Below are 12,102 nucleotides of genomic sequence, written 5' to 3' on the forward strand. Positions count from 1 at the left end.
AACCTTGTCTAGCTAGTGCAACAACGTGGGTTCAATGCCCAGTTATCAAAAAACAAAAGGCAGAAAAACAATCAAACAAACAAAGAACAAAAGGCAAAAAAATAGCCCTAAATGAACAAAAATACTTTTTGGTCCTGACAGATTTAAATTCACCTAGCCCTGGTTGCCAAACAAAGTGCTAAGCAATTCTTATATTCAACATATATGACGATATAATTTTAATACATAGAAGTCCTTGAAATTACTTCAGAGGCAGAGTAGAGGGATATGAGCAGTTCCAAGACACAGATCTCTAACTGGCAGCTGGATTCACAAGACAACACACCACACCAGTAGAATGTCCCCATGTCCTTAGTATCAAAATTGCACAAGCTAGCTACTGAATCCAAAGTATCCTAGGACTTAATGTTTCCATATATAGACCTCCAGCATGTTTGACTTCAGCTGAAATCTCACTGGAACTAGGGATCCCAAGGGAAGTCTCTGCCTTTTCAATGATATTTGAAGTATCTTGTCCTAAAGAAAAATCAAAATGTGTTGCTCTTTATTACCCAAACTAAACAAACTAAATTTCAAAAATGTAATATCAAAGTCCATGTGTCTAAAATCATGATAGCTATAAGACAGTTTATTTTTAACAATTAGGGTTATTAATCCTTGGAAATATCTCCTTAGTATAACATTTTTTATGCAAAAACTCTGATACAACATCACTAAAGAACAGACATTTATAGCAATTCCTAGACTTCATTCTAATAAGAAAATGCTAACAATTCTACATGCGATGTCTATCATCTATCTCATGATCACTTGTCTTCAAACAATAAATCCCTTGAACAAATGTAGAAGGAGATTTATTAACAAAGTCCCTTGTAACAATGTAAACGAACACAGACAGTCATGAAGTGACTGATGATCTTACACACAGTGGCTAATGTAGCTGAGCCTGAGGAGAGCAAGGACTTGTTCCAGGTGCCCCAATATCCCCATCTGGCCTGGGATATATCTTTGGAAAGTTTCCTACTGTCCCAGTAAATGATCGGGGGAGGGAAGACACTAGAAAGTATGAAAGGGCTGGGAAGGTGGCTCAGTGGTAGAGCGCTTGCCTTGCATGCCTGAGGCCCTGGGTTCGATTCCTCAGCACCACATAAGCAAAAAGGAAAAAACTGGAAGTGGCGCTGTGGCTCAAGTGGTAGACCGCTAGCCTTGAGCTGAAGAGCTGAGGGACAGCGCCCAGGCCCAAGAGTTCAGGCCCCACGACCGGACCCAAAAAAAAAAAAAAAAAAAGAAAGTATGAAAAATTAGAGAGCAATAGTATAATATACGTAAGTTATCTAATTATTAGCCAAAGTATGGGGAACCAAATAATATTTGCTTAATGCACTGCTTGACTGACAGACACTTGCATGTTTTCATCATGTAGGCACCATGCAGCAAAGGTAATTACTGCTGATGGCATTTATAGAACTGAAAAACTATTATTTATGGTTGTAAAAACAAGTAAAGAAGTTCAATCCTAAATTAGCATTGAGCTCGAGTCTCTTAACCCCAACTTCTTTTTCCTTGTACCAGGGCCTCACACGTTTGGTTTGCTTGCTCGTGACTGGCACTCTACCACTTGAGCCATACCTCTAGTGTAGCATTTTGCTGAAATTTAGTTGGAAATTGAATCTGCATTTCATCTGGACCTAAGCATCCTCAGGAGCTAGGATTACTGGTGTGAGCCAGGGGTACCAGGTTAACCCCAATATTTTTAAATCCCAATATTTTATAGAGATTCTAGCTGGGCACCAGAGGCTCACACCTGTTTTCCTAGCTACTCAGGAGGCTGAGTATCTGAGATCTGAAGATCACAGTTCAAAGCCAGCCCAGGCAGGAAAGTTCATGAGACTCTTATCTCCAATAAACCATTAGAAAACCAGAAGTGGTGCTGTGGTTTAAGTGGTAGAGTGCTCACCTTAAGTTGAAAAGCACAGGGACAGCGCCCAAGCGCAGAGCTCAAAGCCCCATGACCCACAAAAAAATAGAGATTCTAGTCAGTGGCTGTCTGTAATACCTGAAAAGGGAGAACTTCTGAAGTCTCAGGGTCCCTGGAAGACCCAACATCTGGTCTTTTCAACTGGGCACTACAGCTTCCATTAACTTTCTTGATTGGCATGTTGGTCAACAGATTCATTAGTCTTCACAGACTCAGAATTCTCCACTGACTCCCAGTTTCCATCTTCAGTTATCACTGGAGTCTCAAGGATCATCTTTATCAGAAAGCCCAAGGGAAAAAAGTGATTGAGGTCAGCTTTTTTAGTATACATTATTTGTCTAAATCTTTTGACACTTTCACAGAGTCACAGGCAGGAACATTAGTAAATTAATACAGACAAGATCCCACAGATCTTCCCCCACGTTCTCCTAATAACAGCTTCCATAACTGAAGCATAATTCATTGTGGCAGAATCCACCAATCTTCAGATTTCAACAGATTTCAACTGAAACTCTTTCACTTCAAGAAGTATAGATGAAATTACATAGCATGCCACTTGTTAAGAATTTTTTACACAGCATTTAAGTCCCTCCAGACCAACTTCTATTGTATTAAGACTTTTTTTATTGTTTCTGAATAGTCCATGCTATAAATGTACTTTGGGACTATCACAGAAATAAGATGATTCAGAAACCTTATGTATAGGTGTTTATGGGAACCAAAGCTTTCTCTTGGGCTACTCAGTTTAGTTTTAAATGTTACTGTTAGGCTGGGCATGTGCCTTAGCAGTAGAAAGCTTGCCTAGCATGCATGAAGCCCTGGGTTTGATTCCTCAGTAACATATGAACAGAAACTGGCACTGTGGGTCAAGTGGTAGAGCACTAGACTTGAGCAAAATGCTCAGGGATAGTGCCATGGCACTGAGCTCAATCCACAGTACTGTCTCAAAACAAGGTATTTTTCTATTCTTTTCCCAAGTAAACTATCACTTCATTTTCCTAGTGGCAATGTATGAATAATCAAGTTCCCCTGAATTCTGATCAACCTTGTGTTGTCACTATTTTGATTGAACCATTCAAATAGGTATGTAGTGGTACCTCACTGAGCCTTTTAAATTGCATTCCTCTAATGGCTGGGACAAAGGCATCCTTTTATGTGCTTATTTGCTGAATATATATTCTTCAGTGAAACATTTATTTGTATCTTTTGGTCATTATCCAATCATTGTGTTTTGGTTTTTATCATTATGTACTACAGAGACTTGAGAACACTGTTTATTAGAGATTTAATTCCTCTACTATATGGCTTGCAAATATTTCACGCTAGTTTATAGTTTATCTTTTTCCTTTCTTCCTAGAGTCTTTCCCTGAGCAAGTTTTTCATTGTGAGGAGGTTCATTATCTATTTTCCCTTTTACTGACTATCCTTTAAAATCTTTAGTAATCACTTCCTACTAAAACTCTTCCAGAGATTTAATCTATCCAAAAATATTTCTGTCAGAACAGTTTTTTAGGGTTTTGTTTCCTATTTATGTGGTGGCCCTAGGGAACAAAAGATGTCCCTAATCCTTTTGCTTTTGTTTTTTAGATAGGGTTTCCCAAATTTGTCTAGGCAAGCCTCAGACCATGAATTTCTTACCTCTGCCTCTCAAGTACCTGAGATTACAGGCATACACTACCATGCTTGCTATCTCTGAAACACTAACTTTTTGTTTGGTCTGCTCTTAAACCTTAATCCTCCTATCTCCTTCTCTGGAGTGTCTAGGATTATAAGTATAAAACACTATTCTGGGCCTTTTGCTATTATTAAAAATATTCATCATAAATATACCAAAATTCTGTTAGTATTGGAACATTTGATGTGACAAAAGAGATGACGATTGACTTATATTTTACACTTACTTTTTTTTTTACAGTGCTAGTGATAGAACTTAAGACCCCACACATACCAGGGAAGAGCTCCACCATTTGGCTATATCCATTGAATTCCTACTTTAACATTTTTTTTGCCAGTCCTGGAACTGGAACTCAAGGCCTAGGCACTGTCCTGGAGCTTTGTTTGCTCAAGGCTAGCACTCTAACCCTTGAGAGACAGCCTCACTTCTGGATTTTTCTGTGTATGTAGTATTGAGGAACTGAACAACGGGCTTCATGCATGGTAGGCAAGCACTATTACTAAACCACATTCCCTGCACCTCAGATCAACTTTTAAGCAACAATTCAATTACCCAATCTAATTCCTTCCAGAAGAAGAGAAGGAGAATCAAATACCATGAGAGAATAAATGTATTTCCTCCTCTTTCCTTCACTCTTCTCTTGTGCTCTCTCTCTTTCTCTTTCACCCTCCTTCACCCATACACACAGGTATGTATAAACTATTTTATAGAGAGATGGATTACATGTAGGAAAGAGCCAATATATGACAACAAATGTTTCAAACAGATTTAAAAAACTTATTAACAACTAAGGCAGAAAGACCAGCACACTACTATAATTAAGATACATACCAAAAATGCTAACAGAAAGGAAAACACCCATTTGAATCAGGAGACATGATTCATACACAAAGAACCAAACACAAGTCTAGAGCTTGGAGTGTCAAATCTAGCCTAGAGATGTTTTTAATTTATCTATATAGTGCCTAAACTTTTAAATGAGTTCCATGTTTAAAAACCAGTCTTCATACAAAAGTGCAAGTGTCCAATTTCCCTTGAAAACTGAAAGATCTAGCAACAAAGGCTATATAGTGACTGGTTAATAACTACTTCATGCCAAATAGCTACTGGTCCTTTTAGGCAATGCTCCTGCACCTCAAAATTGGCACTCGAATTCAATTCACTCATTTATGTTAACTGATTAGCCCTATAGTCATCTGCAAATACCTGCCATGAGACATACATCAGACTGTGACAGGTGAAAATGCCAGAGAGAGTGTTCAAAGGTATAAAAACAATCCATGAGAAAGCTCAAAGGTATACATGATACCAGTTGCCTGGAGCCATTAAAATACCAGAGAGAAAAAGAATCACGAGGCATGAAATCAGAAGGCAACTTTAAGATACCTTGGAGCTAAGCTGTAGGTGTGTGTGTGTGTGTGTGTGTGTGTGTGTGTGTGTGTGTGTGTGTGTGTGTGTTTGTGTGTGTGTGTGTGTGTTGTATACTATGTGTAATGCATGCACTATATGTAATACAAAATATATCATTGTAGAAATGTAATTCATTTAACTTCATATGATATTAAGACATACTCTGAAATAGGAAACAATGGAAATCTCTATACTTTGGTCATCACCATCTAAATTTGAATCTACATGATTAAAAATCATTTAGAGGGGCTGGCCAGGTGGCTCAGTGGTACAGTACTTGCCTTGCATGCATGAGGCCCTGGGTTCAATTCCTCAGTACCACGTAAGCAGAAAAAGCCCGAAGTGGCACTGTGGTTCAAGTGGTAGAGTGCTAGCCCTAAGCTGAAGACTTGAGGGACAGCACCCAAGACCAGAGTTCAGGCCCCAGGACCAACCAAAAAAGAAAATAAAAGATCATCTAGAATGTGTTAGGATGGAAGACAAAGAGTTTATATTGTTTATACTGTTAATATTATTAGTAGAAGGAATGTAGATACTCTACTCTCAATAAATTCATCATCTCTCAGCAAACATAAATAAATAACAGGTAGGTGAAAGTGCAATTGCATTATTTAATGGTTTCCTAAGTTTTCTGGGTATTTTATGATGAATTGGAAAAGAGAAATATGCCAGTAAATTAAGAAAAAATAAGCCAAAAGGATTCATATTTTTAAGGAACCAAAATGCATATGCTTTGTGTCTCTCACTCCTACCATCAGGCTGCCTTTTCCCTCCTTTACCCTTCTCAGCAATCAAGGCTTACCAGCAACTTGCTCCTGCCAACCTCAACTTGGGGAGTACCATGCACCCAGCCAGCACATAGCCACTCCTGATGCCTACAAAGTGTGCTCTCAATGCCTGGGAAATACTTCCCCCTGTGGGGTGGGTCTGGCCAGGTATACTTCTGGGTCCGGGTTTTTCTTTGGTCTGAAGTGGCTGGGCTCTGGTTCATTGAGTTTGGGCACCAACTGGGTGGTTTAAAGTTTGGCTGACCATAGTCACTGGAGTGATGTCAGCTGGGAAAAGGAGACTGGGGGTGTCCATCTGCATTTGTGTTTTTGAAGATCTGACCCTCCAACAGGTACTGAGCGCTAAGTAGCCTCCCAACTATCCCGAGGTCAGGGATTACCCAAGCCACTGATTGGCAAGGCCCAAATGGGCAGAACAGGGCTGTCCAGGCCAGTAGCAAAGTGTTTGCAAGGACGTTTAGTTATATGAATTGGGCAGGAGAAGGTGAGGGAGGACTAACTAGCAAATGCAAAGGCCTTAACAAATTTTAATAATCCAAGAAAAGAAAAACAAAAAAATGCTGCAAAAAAACGGGTCAAGGGGATTGTAATGTGGCTTAGTGATAGAGGCTTGCCTGGCATGCATGAAGCCCTGGGTTCAATCCCTCAGTACCACATACACAGAAAAGGCCAGAAGTGATGCTGTGGCTCAAATTGTAGAGCACTAATCTTGAGCAAAAGAAGCACAACGTCAGTGCCCAGATGCTGAGTTTAAGCCCTAGGACTGGCACAAAAAAATGAGGGGGAGGAGGTTTGCAAAAAAGAGGTCTGGGACTTGAACACCTGGCTCGTCGAGCTTATGAGATGGGATAAAGTTGTTTCTCTCTCTCTCTCTCTCTCTCTCTCTCTCTCTCTCTCTCTCTCTCTCTCTCTCTCTCTCTCTCTCTCTCTCTCTCTCTCTCTCTCTCTCTCTCTCTCTCTCTCTCTGTGTGTGTGTGTGTGTGTGTGTGTGTGGTTAATTGGAGATGAATCTCAGATTTTCTGGCCCCCAAAACATTAGACTCCTGAGTAGCTAGGATTACAGGCATTAGCCACCTATGCCCAGCTCAGGATAGTTTTAACTCTTAATATGGAACTTAATGGGAAAAGGCAGTAGGTTTCTAAGCAGACTAGTAAGATGCTTTGATTTGTGGTTTTTAAGATGAGTCCCCCTTCCCTCATTAAAAAAGATGCATCTCATTATTTATCCTTCAGTAGTGTAAATGTGTGAAGTCTGGAGTTGTGGAGCTAGAAAGGTATAAGTTTATAAATATAAGGAAAATGGAACTTTTCAGAGGTAAAGAGATTGGATTTTTTTTTTTGGCAGTCTTGAGGCTTGAACTCTGGGGCTGGGCACTGTCCCTGAGCAATTCAGCTCAAGGCTAGCACTCTACCATTTGAGCTACAGCGCCACTTGCGGTTTTCTGGTGGTTTATTGGAGATAAGAGTTTTACAGGTTTTCCTGCCAGGGCTGGCTTTGAACCCTGATTCTTGGATCTCAGCTTCTTGAGTAGCTAGGATTACAGGCATGAGCCACCGGCACCTGGAGAGAATTGGATTATGTAAAAATCCAAACATGTGGCTGGGTATCAAACACAGTGGTTAGATGTCTAGCCTAGCATGTGCTAGGAGAGAAAGGAAGCAGAGAGAAAGAAGAAAAGAAGAACAAGAATAAGGGAGACAGGAGAGAAAAAAAGAGAATCTATGTTTTCTACTGCTTCAGTGGTTTCAGTAGAGCCATCATTCTAAATAAACCTTCCCCAGATAAGTCTCCGATTTGTCTGCCTGGGCTGGCTTCAAATCTGGATCCTCAGATCTCAACTTCCTTAGGTAGTTATAATCGTAGGCTTGAGCCACTCTAGCTCTGGCCTCTTAACCTTCTGTTTTATCTAGTAGCTGCTAATTTCCTCTTACCTCATTTCTGGGGCTTGAACCCAAGGCCTGGGCATTGCTCTTGAGCTTTTTTGTTCTAACCTAGGGCCTAGCCACTTGAACCACAGCTCCACTTCCAGATTTTTTTTGGTGTGTCACTGAAGATGAGTGTCACAGGTGAAAATCTATTTAAAGAGAACAGTAAAAACAATGTAGTTAAACAATTGTGTCAGAACAGGAGCTCAAAGGATCATACTTTGAAGAAAAGGTGCTGGATTCATGGACACAGACTATGACTTTCACCGTCCTTAGATTTAACATAGTAGTAGATACACAGAGACACTAAATAAATGCTGCTTGATACCAGTTCCATTTTGTGTTGCTTATATTAAACCTAACTCACTTTGTGAATGTCAGTTTGGAAGGAAACTATCTTGCAGAAAAGCTTATAGGCAAATCTCCAACATCAGGCTAGGTTCTCAAACAGAACTTGAGGCACTTCACAAGCTGGGCCATTTAGAGATGAGGCAGAAGATCTTGCTGGAATACCAACCTGGCCCATGTCCATCTCAAGCAAAGCATCTGGTTCCCATCTGTTTCCTAAGCTAAACCTGCACAGAGATACTCTTTGAAGAAAATCTCTTTACAATTGAACTATAGACTCATGTTATTTGCCAATTATCATGTAAGAAACAATGGCCTCATCCTGAAAAATACTGGCAAGGATCACCTTAAGTAGATGACCAAAGATACATCCAGGCAATGAGACACCAGAAATTGATATGACATAACTGAGCTTTCTCATTCAGTTATAAAATTGGGCACAAACAAACAAGGAAACCAATATATGCCTAGCTGGGTTCCAGTGGCTCACCCATGGAATTCTAGCCAATAAGGAGGCTCAGATCTGAGGATGTTGGTCCAAAGCCAGCCCAGAGAGAAAAGTCTGTGACATTCATATCTCCAGTGAACACCAGAAAACTGGAAGTGGGTGCTGTAGCTCCAAGTGGTAGAGTGATAGCCTATAACTAGCTCAAAGAGAGCACCCAGGCCCCGAGTTCAAGCCCCAGGACCAGCCAAAGTAAAAAAACACCCACCCAAGTCACACTGGGAGGCTTCCCACAGGATCAGTAGCTGCCCTTTTCAAAAGTGTCAAGCTCATACTAAAGAAAAGACAGTGGAAATGTCACAGACTGGAGGAGGCAGAGGAGGTCTGACAGATCAAGGGAAAGCAGGATCCTGGATGGATCCTGAGTGGGAGTGCCAGTTCTGAGGCTTGAACTCAAGACCTGGACACTGTCTCTTAGCTGTTTTCTTTTTTTTTTTTTTTGGTCGGTCGTGGGGCTTGAACTCTGGGCCTGGGCGCTGTCCCTCAGCTCTTCAGCTCAAGGCGAGCACTCTACCACTTGAGCTACAGCGCCACTTCCTCTCTTAGCTGTTTTGCTCAAGGCTGGCACTCTACCACTTGAGCCACCACTTTACTTCAGGCTTTTTGATGGTTTGTTGGAGAGAAGAGGCTCACAGACTTTCCTGCCCAAGCTAGCTTTGAAACTTAATCCTAAAATCTCAGCCTGCTGATGAGTTAGGATTACAAGTGCCAGCTATATTTTCTGTTTTATCTTGCAATAAAAATAAAAAGATTGGGGGGGAGGGGGGAGGCTGGGAAGGGATGTGAAGGGTAAACAAAGGAGGAGGCTGCAATGCTTGGTAAGAAATGTATGCATTATCCTGCCCACGTAATTGTAACTCCTCTGTACAGTATGTTCACAAATAAAATTAAATTAAATTAAAAAAAAATAAAATAAAAAGATTGTTTTCAAAATACATACTTGGGAGGGAACAAGGGAGAGGCTCTGCTAGTACTGTTGACTCTAGCCGTTTTTGTCTTATGCTACAGCTGCAGGGCAGGCCACATGGGCAGGGTGTGGTTCAGGCACAGGCTCAGCCTGCCTAGAACAAGGAGGTAAAAATGAGGTGTACATAGTTCTGACAATAGCTAGTGGTCTTGTTTGGCCTTCTAGTGTAGAGAGCAGAAGGAAATAAAATGAGGAAATAATAGTTGAGGGCACAGTATGTAATCTCATTATGCCATGACAAGATATTTGTTCTTAACCTGTCAAGCAAAAGAGAAAAGGTATATGTTTCTCATCAAGGATAGATACCACCTCAGTGGTCACTTCTCAGTCCTCTTTGCAAACAAATCCCAATTTTGTCTCATCATCCATTCTGTTGGTTTCTGTGTTTACATGGGATGTCTGGTGCTGCAACAGCCAACTTGGGATGATGAGCTTTAGCCTGTGGAGAATATACCCAGTATGGTCAATTCAAAAGATGGTAGGAATATAAATATAAGAAGACAGACTAGGTGCCAGTGGCTCAGGCCTGTAATCCTATCTACTCAGGAAGCTGAGATCTGAGGATCATGGTTCAAAGCCAGCCCAGGCAGGAAAACCTGCGAAACTCTTATCTCCAATAAACCACCAGAAAATCAGAAGTGGCCCTGTGGCTAAAGTGGTAGAGTGCTAGCCTTGAGCTGAGTTGCTCAGGGACAAAGCCCAGGCCCAGAGTTCAAGCCCCATGGCTCACAAAACAAAAGACAAAAAAAGAAGACAGTACTGAGCCACTGAATTAATGAATTCTACCGTCTCCCTTGTGCTATGGTTATTATTTTTTTCTTTTTTTTTCCAGGGCTGAGGACTGAACCCAGGGCCTTGCACACGTGCCAGGCGTGCGCCCTTCCCCTGGATAACCCCCCAGCCCCACTGTGGTTATTATTATGTGAAATAATAAATCTTCCTCTCACTGAAATGAGTTAGGCCTTCTATAATTACACCTAAAAGCAACCAAAATTATGCTTGAGTCCTAAGGGAAAATAAAAGGCATCTAGAAGTAATACAAGAAAAAAAATATAGGTGAAAAATAAAAATAAAGGCTAAAATGCATTAGGTGCATAGGGCTCTGAAAAATCTCCCAGGCCTGAAGAAACTCACCTGGAGTTTCAGAAGCCAGCTCCAATTTACATTTAACCATCTAAGTCTAGTTGCTATCAAGTTCTTATAGGCAGTGATCCCTGAGAAGAGGAAGAAAAATGAAAGGGAAATAAAATTAAACAACTGCCAGTGGAGAAACCAGCTTTACATGATCAATTTCCTTCCAGGGAATCTCTATTTGTCTGAAGAGAATTTCTTCATCAGATCCCTGGCCCCAAGTCAGAGACAGGTATATGAGGAGGAGACAGGACAGGGCAGCCTAAGATGGACAGTGACTCATCTGGAATGGAAGAAAGAGCTAGCATGTGGCAGAGACTGAGCCCAAAGCTAAGCCTGACTCGATCCAGAACCTTCCCAATGCACTGTCATGCCAGAAATGAAAGCCAAGCTGCAAAGCCACCAAGAGCTGCTTCTAAGCCATTCTGAAAAGTGCCCACATTCACCCAGGCGTCTCACCAGAGACCCCAGGTATAGTCCAGCAGAGCACTTGAAAGCAGAAACCCAAGAAGCAAAGCAGGTGGCCTGCATCCAAATTCAAGAAATGTAACTCACTCAATTGTCACTGTGGCCAGGCCTGAGATTTCCAGTCAGTCCCCTACACTCTAGCCTGAGGACAGTACCTATTAGGATGAGACCATATAATAAGACACGGATGAAGGCCCTGTCTGACTGCCACTGCCATTAAGAACAGCATTATAGATGGGTGCCCATGGCGCATGCCTGTAATCCTAATCAGGATGCTGAGATCTGAGGACCATGCTTTGAAGCCATCCTAGGCAGAAAAGTCAATGAGGTTCCTTATCTCCAATAAAGCAACAAAAAAGCCAGAAGTGGAGCTATGACTCAAGTAGCAGAGTGCTAACCTTGAGCAAAAAGCTGAGGGACAACTTCTAGGATGGTGGTGTGGGGAAAGACTAATACCACAAGCCCCTTTAGGACAGGTGCTCTCACTTATGCCCATTTCCTTCAGAGCATTGCATAGCCCTCACCTTACTGACTTGCCTCTCCCTGTTTTAACACAGGATATTCACTTGGCCAGTCTATCTTGCAGCATCCCTAGCAAAGCAGCTTTTTCTCTGGGGTTTAACCAAGGAGCCAATACTGTCTGTGATTGGTTAACTGTGCACAGTCCAGAATCAATGATACCTGGGGTCCATCTGGCTTGGCCATCTACTGTTGTAGCTTACAGCATATTGTTCAACACTTCTGTTTTCTTATAATAGTTCTTGCTCATGGGTCCTAACGGTCACAATAGAATAACTAATAGGGTTACTTGTGTACACACACACACACACACCACTGCAACAGTACTACAAGGGAAACAAGGCAACTCAACAGGGAGCTTCAGGATTCAAACATCTACCACATCCT

The 12,102-nt window shown here is 41.5% G+C and overlaps 1 long non-coding RNA gene across 4 annotated transcripts in view; it reads right to left on the reverse strand.

The window, feature by feature from the left end:
• The window catches only part of LOC138822089 (uncharacterized), a 57,733-nt gene that overhangs the window by 38,110 nt on the left and 7,521 nt on the right, over positions 1-12,102 (reverse strand). For 3 of the 4 annotated variants that reach the window (XR_011370340.1, XR_011370337.1, XR_011370338.1), the window contains exons 2-3: positions 7,784-7,926; positions 2,057-2,252 (exon numbers count right to left, since the gene is read on the reverse strand). This is a non-coding gene — a long non-coding RNA (uncharacterized lncRNA). The remainder of the gene's footprint in view (positions 1-2,056; positions 2,253-7,783; positions 7,927-12,102) is intronic. The other variant, XR_011370339.1, reaches the window with a different exon arrangement.

This window comes from Dipodomys merriami, unplaced genomic scaffold, assembly GCF_024711535.1.
Source record: "Dipodomys merriami isolate MVZ:Mamm:240054 unplaced genomic scaffold, mDipMer1.0.p SCAF_980, whole genome shotgun sequence".
Taxonomy (NCBI): domain Eukaryota; kingdom Metazoa; phylum Chordata; class Mammalia; order Rodentia; family Heteromyidae; genus Dipodomys; species Dipodomys merriami.